This window comes from Nomascus leucogenys, chromosome 3 (genome assembly GCF_006542625.1).
Source record: "Nomascus leucogenys isolate Asia chromosome 3, Asia_NLE_v1, whole genome shotgun sequence".
Lineage (NCBI taxonomy): Eukaryota > Metazoa > Chordata > Mammalia > Primates > Hylobatidae > Nomascus > Nomascus leucogenys.
Window position 1 is genome coordinate 32,232,527 of NC_044383.1, and position 14,270 is coordinate 32,246,796.

The 14,270-nt window shown below is 37.1% G+C and overlaps 1 protein-coding gene across 4 annotated transcripts in view; it reads right to left on the reverse strand.

Moving 5' to 3' along the window:
• BTRC (beta-transducin repeat containing E3 ubiquitin protein ligase) overlaps positions 1-14,270 on the reverse strand; it is a 208,873-nt gene that overhangs the window by 114,775 nt on the left and 79,828 nt on the right. The window contains exon 1 of one of the 4 annotated variants that reach the window (XM_030808200.1): positions 8,681-8,861. The exons of the other annotated variants lie outside the window; for them this stretch is intronic. The gene's annotated coding sequence lies outside the window, so the exon portion shown is untranslated. Of the gene's footprint in view, positions 1-8,680; positions 8,862-14,270 lie in introns of those variants that run through there. 4 annotated transcript variants of the gene reach the window in all.

Below are 14,270 nucleotides of genomic sequence, written 5' to 3' on the forward strand. Positions count from 1 at the left end.
TTGCTAACTATACAGAATTTTGTGCGTTTCTGACAAATCCTACAATTAATTTGATTATGCTGCCATTACTTTCCACACCGTAACTATCTTCGATTTAAAGAATCACAAGAAATGTACATTTTCTTTTCTCAAAATTATCCCACAAGTCACTAAATTATAGAAAATTTTACTATCATTTAGCAGAAATTTTTTTTTTTTTTTTTTGAGACGGAGTCTCGCTCTGTCACCCAGGCTGGAGTGCAGTGGCGCAATCTCGGCTCACTGCAAGCTCCACCTCCCAGGTTCACGCCATTTTCCTGCCTCAGCCTCTCCGAGTAGCTGGGACTACAGGCGCCCGCCACAACGCCCGGCTAATTTTTTGTGTTTTTAGTAGGGACGGGGTTTCACCGTGGTCTCGATCTCCTGACCTCGTGATCCGCCCGCCTTGGCCTCCCAAAATGCTGGGATTACAAGCATGAGCCACCGCGCCCAGCTGAAATTGGTTTTTTTTTGGAAATATTAATAATACTTGGTTGATTAAAGAAAAAAATAAGTGATAAACAATAAAAATGTTTCCAAATTATTCTGTCTTTGACCAGAACCTAATTTTAAAGTGGCCTTTTAATTTAATAACAGTTGTAGCACTGAAATTCAAATTGGGCTAATTTTAATGAATGACATTTTAAAATCTGTTATCAGCTATCATCAATGGCATTTTGTTATTATTACTAATCTCTGTTACTATAATTACTATTAGTAATTAATAATATACTAATATCTGTTATTAGCTATCATCAATAGCAGTTGCTGCATTATGGAATGGAAAATACCACTACAGAGTTTGGTAATAGATAATTGGTTTGACAGATATCAAACATTAATTTTAATATCATAGTAGTTGTTCTTACAGTACAGAATTAGTGAATACCATAACAGGTAATTGTGCTATTAAAGTATCTCCTGCCAAAATACCCTCTAGTGGAAACCAATGTATAATGCATCTTTTGCTCCTATATACAATGAATGAATAGTTGACTTCAAAACCAGTTGCCTATCACTGCTGTACAAAGGACATTCTGGGTAGTGGTCAGTAAAGAAAGCATGGCCATTTCTAAATGCCAGTGGTTCCCAACATCTCCTTTCTTTCTGAGTGGAATCAAGTCTGAGAGCACTGACTTGTGGGTCACTCGACCCACAAGGGCCTGGATAGGTTTCAAGAATAACAGAGGTCATGTAATTGCCAAAAGAGCATTAGCCACTCAATCATAATGGATAATTAAATGACCTACATGATTCCTGAAATAGCTGCTCTATATTTGGTCTATTACTTGTGTCCCTCAAGATAAGCTACTCGTCTGGTCTGCCTTGACCCGCAAAAGTCCAACCTGCGCCCGAACACTAGATGCATGCTTCTATTGCTTTGTAACCAGCCCCCCCACCCCCTACAGTATTCATGCCCCAGACTCTGCTTTCAAGAGGACACACACAAAAATCAATCTTGTATCCTTCTCCCTATTGTGCTCTCTGGAATACAAATGACTAAAGCAAAGAAAAAAATTAGTAAATTCCTGGTTTAGGTCTTTGGGGGACAGAGGGAAGAAACATAAGAACTACAAAGAAGGAAAGTCATGGTTAATTTTTTTTTTTTAAGTTTTGCTCATATGCATTCAATGAATTTTTACATTCCATTACAAAGCTAGTCAGGGATTTTTTGTGGGCAGCAAGTCATTAAAACTCCAGTTGCCTAGACTGCATTTTTGATGGTGTTGAATATTGGAATCTTTCCTGGCCTAATTTTTTAGTCCATACAGAAAGCAAAGTGTCTCTCAACAAAATGAAATATACACAGCATCAACTGTTTATATAATAGCAGTAGCCAAAAAAGCAAGAATCTGTAATGCCTCAAATTTTCATCTCTCTGAATAGTGCAACAGTCTCACTATAATTCTTAGTCACAATTACAACCAAATAGAAGCCAGGTATATCAAGTAGCAAAAAATGTACTGGATAATTTGCTTCTTTGGGAGGAAAAGGTCTGCCTTTGGCCCTAGAGGTAGCTGAACATCTAGCAAACACTACAGAAAAAGGCAAGAGACAAGTAACCAAAGACAACCTCACAATAATGGCAAGGGACACAGGATGTGAGGGACAAAAGAGCTCACATTTAGAATACCTTAGAGGCTAGTAGGATTTTTCTGTTTCCACAGGAAATTATGTAGCTTGAGGCTACTGGCTATCCTGATCTCTTACTAATACATGGATGGCTTATTAAACCTAGAACATATCTGTTTTAGTTAACTTCTGAGCAGGGAGGGGGTTGGGGAGGTGGGGAGGAAAGAGAACAAAATGTACTTAAATGCTGAATTTTTTCTCCAGGCTGAATGCCTTTCATCCAATAAGACATTCAAAGCAGTGACCCAGCAAATGGATTGAAAAAGCAATCTTCCATCCCAGTGCCACATTATCATTCCTATTCAGTATTCTCCATGAGATATCTCAATCAGCTGTGTGTAAGTGACAACGCAGCCCATTGCTGGGTTAATTAAACATTTGACTTTAACACCCTCCCCGTCATTAAGCAAATAAAAGCAGATAATTCAAACTGCACTTCATCCTCAGGGTACACAACACACATGTCAAAATTAAGAGAGTCCAAGGCCTCTAGGGAATTCTGTTGGGGCTATAATCAGTTTAAATCTTATCTGGTTTATCAATTATTCTATTGATTAAACCAAAGCGATTATACACAACTCCTCTGCCACATGGGATTGATGTCAGTAGAGCAAGAAAATGACTCCAGGAGGTTCCAAACTGATTTTAAAAGAGACCAACAGACAGACCGATAATAGTCGATTATTACATACCAGTGATCCATATACTGAAGAGTTGATTCTTAGTTTCAGGCGGGTGAAGTGAACTGTTTCCAATCACTGTGTCCCTGCGCTATACCTCACAGTTGGCTTGAGTAAATTTATGTCTTGAAAGATCAACATATTTTCTACTGATTTAAACAGAAGCTAGCATGCTCAGCAGTTGAAATATATTTTATAGATACTGACCCTAAGCTCTAACAGAGAGAATCTCAAATAGGGAAAACTAAAATTTTTTTCTAATCTTCTTACCTGTATGCATGTGACCAGTAAGATGCAGGAATGAAAAGGGACATATTTGAGAGCTGATACTCCTACAAATATACAATCAGCTATTCCAATGTCCTAAAACACCATTATTCTTGAAAAACAGAATCTAAGAAATCAGAAAGATCCTACCATAGAGTCCTGACTCCTTTTATTAATTCCAAGGGCACCATCTTCAATGCCATTAATAACACTGAAAATATATAGTTGTATCTTCAAATGAAATGTCGATAACTAAACTCTAACATATCGAGTTTCTACCAGAAATTTGTAACCACAATTTAGTTACACTCCCGCCCCATTCATTGTGTAATATCTTTCAAATGTCTAGAACCCCTATAACCTCTAGGCCATGCCCTACTATATATGAGAAAACCACTAATAAAACCTACTAACAAAATGAGGGAGGGTGGTTAGACTACTCCACACCTGAAATCTGTGCACTTACAGCCATGCTCTTGAGAAAGGAAATTTGTTCACTGCTATGCTGGCACCACACGTGCATTCAACCATAATTTAACTTATCTCCTTCAGATTTTTTGTTTTCAGGCGGACTAAGTAAGAAACTTGCATTAGCATGCTGTATTCTACACTCACCACTAGAAATACTGAGGGTGCTATTTGTAATTGTATTCTTTTTAAGAGGTTTATTCTCTGCAGCTGTTTTCTGCTTGCAGTGTATTTTGTGTAATCACCACATCATCATAAATACATTGGCTGTTCCCCTGAGGGTAGCTGTCAGTGTTTAATTTACAGAACAACCTGGCCAATGTGAATTTTAACACTACAGCACTATGGCAAGGAGTTACCACACTCTGAAAAACAGGTTTCCATGAATTTTTATATCAAGAGCTGGTCCCAGGACAATTTAGGTTCTAGAAACAGATTGTTTAAAGAAGCACTTTATACCTTGTATGCAATAGACTCTTTCTCAGTTATAGCCTCAGTAGAAGCCCCAAACTAACTATCAAATTACCAGTGGGAACTACCAGTTCTGAAGACAACAAGGACCGAAAATCTATGATCAACCAGTAGGAGGCATTGTAACAAATATTATCATCTCTTTTTAAGCTACATGTAGAGCTATCACAAACATCACTGTTCCCTTAGAAGGTATGTAAAGGCAGAGAGAAAACCATTTAAGACACAAACTAGTCTGAAATATACCTTATCACTTTTTTGCTGAGATGAGATATATCTGATATGAACATAAGTATACCATTTCCTTAGGACTACTACTAAGCCAGACTTCTAGCTCAATAAATCAGAAAAAAATACATATGACTAATGGTTAACACCAGTAATTACATGCATAGTGACTGGTATATAAGTACTTAACACATGTATAATAAATAACTATAAGCTCCTTGAGGATAGGTTCTGAATCTTAATTTATGCCCAATACTTTGTACAGTAACTGGCAAATAAAAGGTACTCTATGTGAATAGAATCGGAGTTGTGGCTAGTTGTGAATGGCCATGTTATTTGTAAAGCCTTATATCTACTTGATGTCAAAAGGATTTTCTAAATCAGTAAAATCTCCCTAAGGACAATATAAAAAGTACAAATTATAGTCATTTTAGTGAGAGCTATTCAGACAAGAAATCTAAGTACCTCAATCTCACAATGAAAAACAAATTAGCCTACAAAATAATGGCATATTCAAACATTTTAATAATGAAGATTACATAGAAGAAATTAAAACTTTTCTATGCTATATACTTGTTTCTGTATCTTTAATATGATCAAATGGAAAGTGATCGTTTTAAATGCTCAGAATGGTAACCAACAGCACTTTTCTATTACTGAAGTGGTTTTGTATGCACACATACACATTCTATAAATCAAGTGATTATACATATGTATTTTTCTGTTAAGGGCCATTTTTACAAGTTAGAATGCCTAAAGTTAAACTGAATCAAAATATATTTCATGTTGAGTTGTCCTCAGTGTATTTGCTTTTAATGTTGCGCAGGACTACATTTGCATGATGTTTTACAAAAATCAGTAAATTGTGACTAAGATTCTTTTTTTCTTTTAAAGGAACAAAATAACTGACTTCACTTAGGAGGGTTTAAAACTTGCTCAAATTTGTAATCAAGTTAATTTTTTAAACTATTAAGTAGAACAACAGAGGCCGGGCATGGTGGCTCATGCTTGTTATCCCAGTACTTTGGGAGGCTGAGGCGGGCGGATCACGAGGTCAGGAGATGCAGACCATCTTGGCTAACAAAGTGAAACCCCGTCTCTACTAAAAATACAAAAAAATTAGCCAGGCATGGTGGTAGGTGCCTGTAGTCCCAGCGACTCCGGAGGCTGAGGCAGGTGAATGGCGTGAACCCGGGAGGCAGAGCTTGCAGTGAGCCGAGATGGTACCACTCTGGGTGACAGAGTGAGACTCCGTCTCAAAAAAAAAGAACAAGTGAGATCTGTACAACTTACTTTGATAATGCTATAATTAATACAAGCATAATCATATACAAGCAAAATCTGGTAACACCTTATTTCTAACAACCAGGAAAAAAAAATTGTATTTAAAAATATGAACAAGCTCTATATCATTTATCTTTTCTATGATGCTAAGACATTTCAAAAACGTTAATTCCTTTTTACGTTTATGTCACTGAAGGGCAAAATGAGAAAAAAGATGACCCACCAACTCGATTTTTTTTTACCAGTTAAAGGAAATTTTTAATTCAGTTGAGTATTTGTAACTTAGTACTTAAAAACTTTATGCTTAATAAATCTTAATTTTTAATAAAGAAATTTATCACATTCTTTCCTTTTCAATTTAGAATTACAAAATTACATCCTGGGACCTTTTGAACTAAACTGGATGGGGTTAGACTGAGGTCACACTGTATTTTCTATTCCCTGGAGACCACGTAGTAGTTCCATAGGCTGCCATTAGATAGCAGCACAGTACACACCATCAGTCATGTCTCTCACAGTCTCTCCCGTTAAGGTTGGAATTATCTCATTTACACACACACACACACACACACACACACACACACACACACACACAGAGATTCTAATTCAATTAGTGCAGTCGGCAACTCCAGAAAAGAGTAATTCAATTAGTGCATTGTGGAGCTCTACAGTACCTCTAAACAGATGTTCACCATCTTCAGGAACTGGAGCTAGGTTTAAAATACCTGTGCCACTCTGATATGCCACTACATTGTATCATTTGTCAAAGTGCTTACATATGCTTTTCTGGCTTCAAAGAAAAGATGAGGAAACAAACCCAGGCTAAGTTCCTAGAAATTTTTCCATCGTTCAAAAAAAAAAGAAGTATACGCAATCTTAGGCAGTAATTAAATTACATTATTTAAATTGTGTTCAAAACAAGACGTGTCTACACTGTATTCTGACTGATTACACTTTTTTTTTTTGAGACAGTCTCATTCTGTCGCCCAGGCTGCAGTGCAGTGGGCGTGATCTCAGCTCACTGCAATCTCCGCCTCCCAGGTTCAAGCGATTCGTGTGCCTCAGCCTCCCAAGTAGTTGGGATTACAGGCATGTACCACCGCGCCTGGCTAATTTTTTGGATTTTTAGTAGAGACTGGGTTTCACCATGCTGCCCAAGCTGGTCTCAAATTCATGAGCTCAGGCAATCCGCCTGCCTCAGCCTCCCAAAGTGCTGGGATTATAGGCATGAGCCACCATGCCTGGCCAAGAAAAAACTTTCTAGTAGAACCAACAAAGTAAAAGCAAGATGCTTCAAGAAGTTCGATTCACCAATAATGGTGGTGATCAGGGATAGATTAGATGACTCCCTTCCAAACACATTTCATAAAGGATTTCTATATTACGAGACATATGTGACTAGATGGCCTCTGATGTCTGGTCCAATGCTGAAATTCTATGGTTCTATGAATACACTGACGTTTGCTCATGAGGCAAGCCTGGAGTTTAAATAATAAAGCTAATCATTAATTGTGAAGGTGTGGCTGTAAAAAGCCCATAAGCTGTGAGGCATTTTCACTGTATTGATGCATAATACACCAAGAAGAAATTTTGTAGTTTCTTTGTACTAGATTTAGAAAACTCCATAAAAGCACATTTCAGTCTCATTTCTTAAACACTTGCATTCCTCTTATTCTTCTAAGACTGCAAAAAATGGTGTGTTTTCATTCATCCTGTAGAAATCAGCCAATGAGAAATCAATTTCTACAAGAATGATTTTTGAAAACTCCCCCACTGAGTCAAGACAGTGGGTTCTCATAGCTTAAATGCAAATCTACATCAATGTTTATGCTTTAAAAATTCAGAGCAATACTTAAAAACAACAATCACTAGTTCTTAATATCCCTCCTTTTGGTATTACTTTCTGAGCACAATATTTTTAAATAAGGACAAAAATCTGGCTACAAAGGAGCAGGACTTATATTTTACAAGTATTATCTTCCCTCTTTCTAGCATGACCTCAAAGCAGGAATTACCAACACCATTTTTCCAGTGCATTTCACTGGACTGATGCAGAACAGCTCTTGCTTTTCACATTTTCAGAGGAGAGGGCTAAGCTAAATAGTTGCCTTTTTTTTTCTTTTTTGGATGGAGTCTCACTCTGTCAATCCAGGCTGGAGTGTAGTGATATGATTTCAGCTCACTGCAACCACCACCTCCAAGGCTTAAGTGATCCTCCCACCTCAGCCTCCCGAGTAGCTGGGACCACAGACTGGCACCACCACAACTGGCTAATTTTTTGTTTTTGGTAAAGATGGGGTTTCACCATGTTTCCCAGGCTGGTCTCGAACTTCTGAGCTCAAGTGATCCACCCACCTCAGCCTCCCAAAGTATTGAGATTATAGGTATGAGCCACAGTGCCCAGCCACTGAGGAACTTTCAATACAAACTCTTTTCCATACTCCAGAAGAACTGCAAAAGGCCATTCATTCTCAGTTAAAACTTTACTTGTAAATTCGATGCCCCAAAAGGGATGAAAATGAAAGCATACATCAATAGTGCTTCCTTAGAAGAAAACGTTTTTAAAAAATATATGTTTTAAGATGTATTGTAATTTATAAACTCCTACTCACAGCTTGAAAAAAAAGATGTAATTTAAAACATAAGAGAAAACTCATTTTGTTACTACAAAATATTTTCCAAGAAATATATGGTGGCTTTTACAAGGAAGATTTTCTATTCATTTGGCATAAGCTGGACTAATATAAGCATAATGTTTCTTCCATATTACCTAATGAACTTTCTTACTATAAATACACACTTTCCACATTAAAAAATATTTTTCTTCCCAAAATTTTAAAGTCTTCTGTAATTTGACCACTTGTTAAAGACACTGGATAATAACAGCAATAAATAAAATAGCTGGGTGAATTTTGATTGGCCTGGCAATACTGCCATATAGTAGGCTATCAGTTTAACAAACTATGTCACTGCATCTCTTTACCCAATACCACACAAACTATGTCACTGCATCTCTTTACCCAATACCACCTTCCCAACTTCCTGCCTCCACAAAAACAGAACTAGGACCTAACCTGATTCTTCCTTACAATAGGGTGTTCCATAAATTCCACTATTAATAATATACTAACCCATCTTTACCTCCTTTGCCCCACAGCCTGCATTTATTTTCCAGTGTTAAGTTTGTTTGGCTCCATCAGCATCACTTCTCTTTAACACTGTCCTTTTTCACGCATTTAAGGCAACTACTTCCAACCCTATCAATGAAAGCAGACAAATGGGGGAGAAAGGAATGAACTGCAAACACCTCAAACAAGAAAGGTTGCTTAAAAAACCAAGTGTCACATTCTGACAGTTCAATATTTCATAGCCAATACAAGGAATGTGCAACGATACTGCAACTTTAAATCTTTTCTTCCTATGTCAGTCTCTCTTTCTCTCATTGTAATGCCAAAGGGAACAGCAATCAGAGTGGAGATGTTCAACGTGATAGAGGTCAGGACACCATTGGATCAACGTACCAGAAACACGACCTTGTTTATTTTTTTTCCGCAGTATTATTGTTTACAGGGTGCTTTGCTCGTGTACCTTGTGGTTCTTAGCTAAAAGACGAAATTACAGCCCAGGATGAAGCACTCAGGCACACATCCAATTTGTGTTTCCATCTCAGAAAACAAAAAGCTTCTAAGGCCCTCAGGCTGCCATTCAAACTTGGAGGCTGACATTTTTAACAGCATGAACCAGAGACTGGCAGAGAGAATGATCTAATGCATTTCTGACTTGTCAATCAAAGATCTCACCTCTGCTGTCTTGTAAACAGTTGGGGACCATCTAACTACATTCATAAACCTAGGGAGAGCTTACTGCCAGCTGGGGTGCTGTAGGCACATGCTCTGGCTTCTATTCACCAAAATCATGATTCAGTTTTATAATCTCACTGTAAATAGTCCATAGGCATATTTCCAGGACTACTGGAATTGAACCAGAGTAGGGAATACAAAAGAGATTTTGGTCAAATACTGTGTTATTTTCTTTTTTTTGTTTGTTTGTTTGTTTTTTCGTAGAGAATCTCGCTCTGTTGCCCAGGCTGGAGTGCAGTGGTGTGATCTCAGCTCACTGCAACCTCTGCCTCCCGGGTTCAAGCAATTCTCTGCCTCAGCCTCCTGAGTAGCTGGAATTACAGGCGCCCACCACCACACCCGGCTAATTTTTTTTTTTGTATGTTTAGTAGAGATGGGGGTTCACCATCTTGGCCAGGCTGGTCTCAAACTCCTGACCTCGTGATCCACCCGCCTTGGCCTCCCAAAGTGCTGGGATTACAGGTGTGAGCCACTGCGTCTGGCCTACTGTGTTATTTTCAAGCTGCTGGAATCCTGTACTCATTTTATCCTCATTTTACCAATTCTCCCCAAAAGATTGCACTGTGCTGCAGTTGAAATGCTTAAAAAAAAATGACCTGCTTTTTAAAAATCTAGGGGAAATATACTAACATTATATTACAAATCTCCCTTGTAGTTTATTACCAGTAACAAAACAAGTACTTCCCCCAAACAATGGCTCATATAAAGGGTAGAAACTACAATGAACAGCAGCAACTATATTTTGGTAAAACTAATTATGTACTTTCTTTTAAATAGAAAACTTAAATTCATATACAAAAGCTTTGTACTTACTAATTTGACATAATGTAGTATATATGTATGTGTATGTGTGAGACATAAAAACATAAAATTACTTACATTGCCAATGAGAAGACCATTTTTTTTTTTTTTTTTTTTTTGAGACAGAGTCTCGCTCTGTTGCCCAGGCTGGAGTGCAGTGGCACGATCTCGGCTCACTGCAAGCTCCGCCTCCTGGGTTCATGCCATTCTCCTGCCTCAGCCTCCCGAGGAGCTGGGACTACAGGCGCCCGCCACCATGCCCGGCTAATTTTTGTATTTTTAGTAGAGACGGGGTTTCACCGCATTAGCCAGGATGGTCTCGATCTCCTGACTTTGTGATCCGCCCGCCTCGGCCTCCCAAAGTGCTGGGATTACAGGCATGAGAAGACTTATATTGCTATTCTTTCCCTTCTGTATATGACCATCTAATCCAACACATGTAAAAAGTTAGACCCAATCAGGAATTTTCTGTTAAAGAATTTGGTACGAAAATGAATACTCCTTTTCTTCATGTCAATTTTACAGGGCACAGAATTCCATGCATGCTCTGGGTACAGATCCTCTGACTAGTTTAAGAGAGAGAAGATAAAGATCAGGGAAGACTTTAATTCTAGCTCAGCTTAAGCTGAATCTTGAAGATTAGGTAGACAAAGGCAGAGAGTGGGTAAGGGACAATAGGTGTTTGCGGAGGGGTTTTTCAGGTAAGCAGAACGGTATATGCAAAGATACAGATATATAAAAGAACACTGTGCCTTTGGGGAACTGCAAAATTTGAAATGACTAACAATTACATGAGAGGGAGGTGGTGGTCAGATATAAGCCAAATTCAAACTTTGTTCAATTCAAAAACATGTGAGCAGCTATCTGAGATAAACAGTGACCAAAATCAGTATTACCAGATGATGAATGTAGAATTTGAGCAATATGATATAGGTGAAATTCAGAAATTACTAGTATCATTGAAATGGTAATCTCTGGGAGGACATTTAAAATCCTTCCTTCTTTCTACTTCTCTGTATTTTCTACAATTAATATTAAATGTTTTAATTGTATATCTCATAATTTAATTAAATGGTAATAAAAGTACTTAAAAATGAAACCATTATTTGGGCATGTGTGTGTGTGCACGCACAGGCACACGTGGATGGATAAGTCATTCCAGATAAAAGGACACTAACATGTTAATTTAGCAATAATTATCTTAAAGTGGAAGGCATATGGGTGATACTCTTGTTTATATATTTACCAAATAATGTACATATTCCATAATAAACAATAATTCATTTTATTAGGAGAACAAAAAATTTCTGCACAAATAAACAAATAAAAAACATGTTTGATTTGTCATTCCTTGCAAACCCCTAAGGCGAGGGGTGTAGCTGGGATAAATACAAGTCAAATGTTAACATATACACAAAAAATAACTACATTTATTATACAGAAATTGTGCTACACTGAAATTATTCATATACAATAGAGGGGGTATCAGCTACAGAATGAGAAGCATTTCTGTCACAGGATAATTTTCCTTATGGTATTGTTTTGTAATAGAACTTGAATGTTAATGTATATTCAATTCGATAATCCATATTCCTCTAAAATCTCAAATGTAAAATTAAGTTTTCCATATATATAAAATGAATAATGCTTAATTTTCCTCGTATTGTTCCATTTTAACATTTCACTTTGTACATGGTAAAATTCAGTAGAATTGTAAGCATTCTTAAGTAATAAAAGATAACATCTCTCCTGAATTGAATACAATTTCAACCTTTGACATGGAACCCTAGCTAATGTTAAAATATCATGTTTCACTTAGCTCAAGATTTTCCTAAAATTACTAGTTATACTTGATACCTAAAGTATTCTAGGGCCATATAAATCTATCTATCTATCTATCTATCTATCTATCTATCTATCTATCTATCTATCTATATTTTTTAAATTGAAACAGGGTCTCACTCTGTCACCCAGGCTGGAATGCAGTGGCGCAATCATGGCTCACTGCAGCCTTGACCTCCCACCTTGGCCTTCCAGATAGCTGGGACAGGTGAGTACCACCACACCCAGCTAATTTTTTGTAGAGACAGGGTCTCACGATGTTGCCCAGGCTGGTCTCGAACTCCTGGGCTCAAGTGATCCGCCAGCCCTGGCCTTCCAAAGTGCTGAGATTACAGGTGCACATTACCGTGCCTGGGCCCTTACTTATATTCTTACAGTCAGAATTTCATTTCTCTTCTCTTTCAATATCTAAAGCAAAATAAAGAATTTTAATGACTCAGCTATTTTTAATTACTTGAACTCTATTGCTCATTCTCATTTAATATTATAGATTATACGATCACCATTTGCTGGGGATGAGCAAATGATTCCATCAAATATATCTACTGGTAATCAACAGAAATCTTCTAATCACTCATATACTTTCCAGGATAAATCAATGGAATGATGAAAATAAAAATATCTTCAAACTAAACATATCCCGATAGAATTTATTCTAACAACTTTTTTCAGCATCTTCCCTGTCACTAGTTTTCAAACCATCTCAATGCTGTGGTTTCAATTTGAGCTACTGGGAGTAATCCAACAAATTCAGCAATGACTCCAATAGCTCCTCCTTCTTTATTGCTGTAAGAATTTTGACTTAAGATGCTTCAAACTTACTAAAAGAATCCAATGATTAAAAAAAAAAGCTATGAAGCCATTACATTAAATGAGACATTTCCTTAAACATATTTGTCAGTATTAGTAAAAATGGGTATTCCTACTGTGACAACCACTTTGAAGAATTGCTTGACTGTCTCTTTTAAAGTTAAAAATACACTTACTCTATGACCCAACAAATTCTATTCTTAGACATGTACCTAAGAGAAATAAAAATACATGCCAAAAAAGACTTATACGAAACTGTTTATAGTAGCTTTATTCATAATAGGCCAAAATTGGAAACAATCCAAATACCTATCAATAAATGAATGGATAAACAAATTGTGGTGTACTAACATAATGAAATATATTTAACAATAAAAGAGAACTACTGATATACGCAACATGGATAAATCTTAAAAACATCATACGGACTGAAAGAAAACAGACACAAAGAATGTATACTATATGATGGCATTTATATGAAGTTCAAGAATAGGCAACACTAATTCTTGGTGACAAATCAGAACAGTAATTGCATATGGGGGATGGGTACAGACTGGACAGGAGTATGAGGAAACTCTCTCAGATTATGAAACTGTTGTGTATCTTGAAATTGAAGGTTACACAAAAGTATACATTTGTCAAAACTCATCTAAGAGTACACTTATGATCTATGTATCTCACTGTATGTAAATTTTACCTAAATAAAAATCTAAGTAAATAATTTACCTAAACAAAAATCTAGGTAAATAAAATAAAACCTAAACCAGAAGGATGCAAATGCACTAAGACTGCTGCAATTCCAGTAGGTGGGCACAGAAGATACTAGATTCAAATCCAGTTTCTGCCTATTAGTCAACCAGCATTATCAAGCACCTGTGTGTGCTGAACCTGACATAGAACAAATTATTGAATTGATAGGATAAAACCAGTACATAAGCCCATTTTTGCTACATAAGACATAATAATAATCTTGTTGAGGCCGGGTGCAGTGGCTCATGCCAGTAATCCCAGCACTTTAGGAGGCCGAGGTGGGCAGATCACCTGAAGACAGGAGTTTAAGAACACCCTGGCCAACATGGCTGAAACCCCATCTCTACTAAAAACGCGAATTTAGTAGAGATGGGGTTTCAGCCATGTTGGTCAGGCTATTCTTAAGCAGTGGTTTTTCACAGGCACTATATCCCTGAACTCCTGGGCTTAAGCAATTCTCCCGCCTCAGCTTCCTGAGTAGCTGGGACTACAGGCATGCACTACTGTACCTGGTTCCTGCTCATTTTTTAAAAGTGTCTTTTGAAAAGCAGAATTTTTAAACAGTGATGAATCCAATTTATCAGTTATTTCTTTAATGGTTCATATTTTTTGTGTCTTAGCTAAGAAATCTCTGCCTAACCCAAAGTCACAATGATTA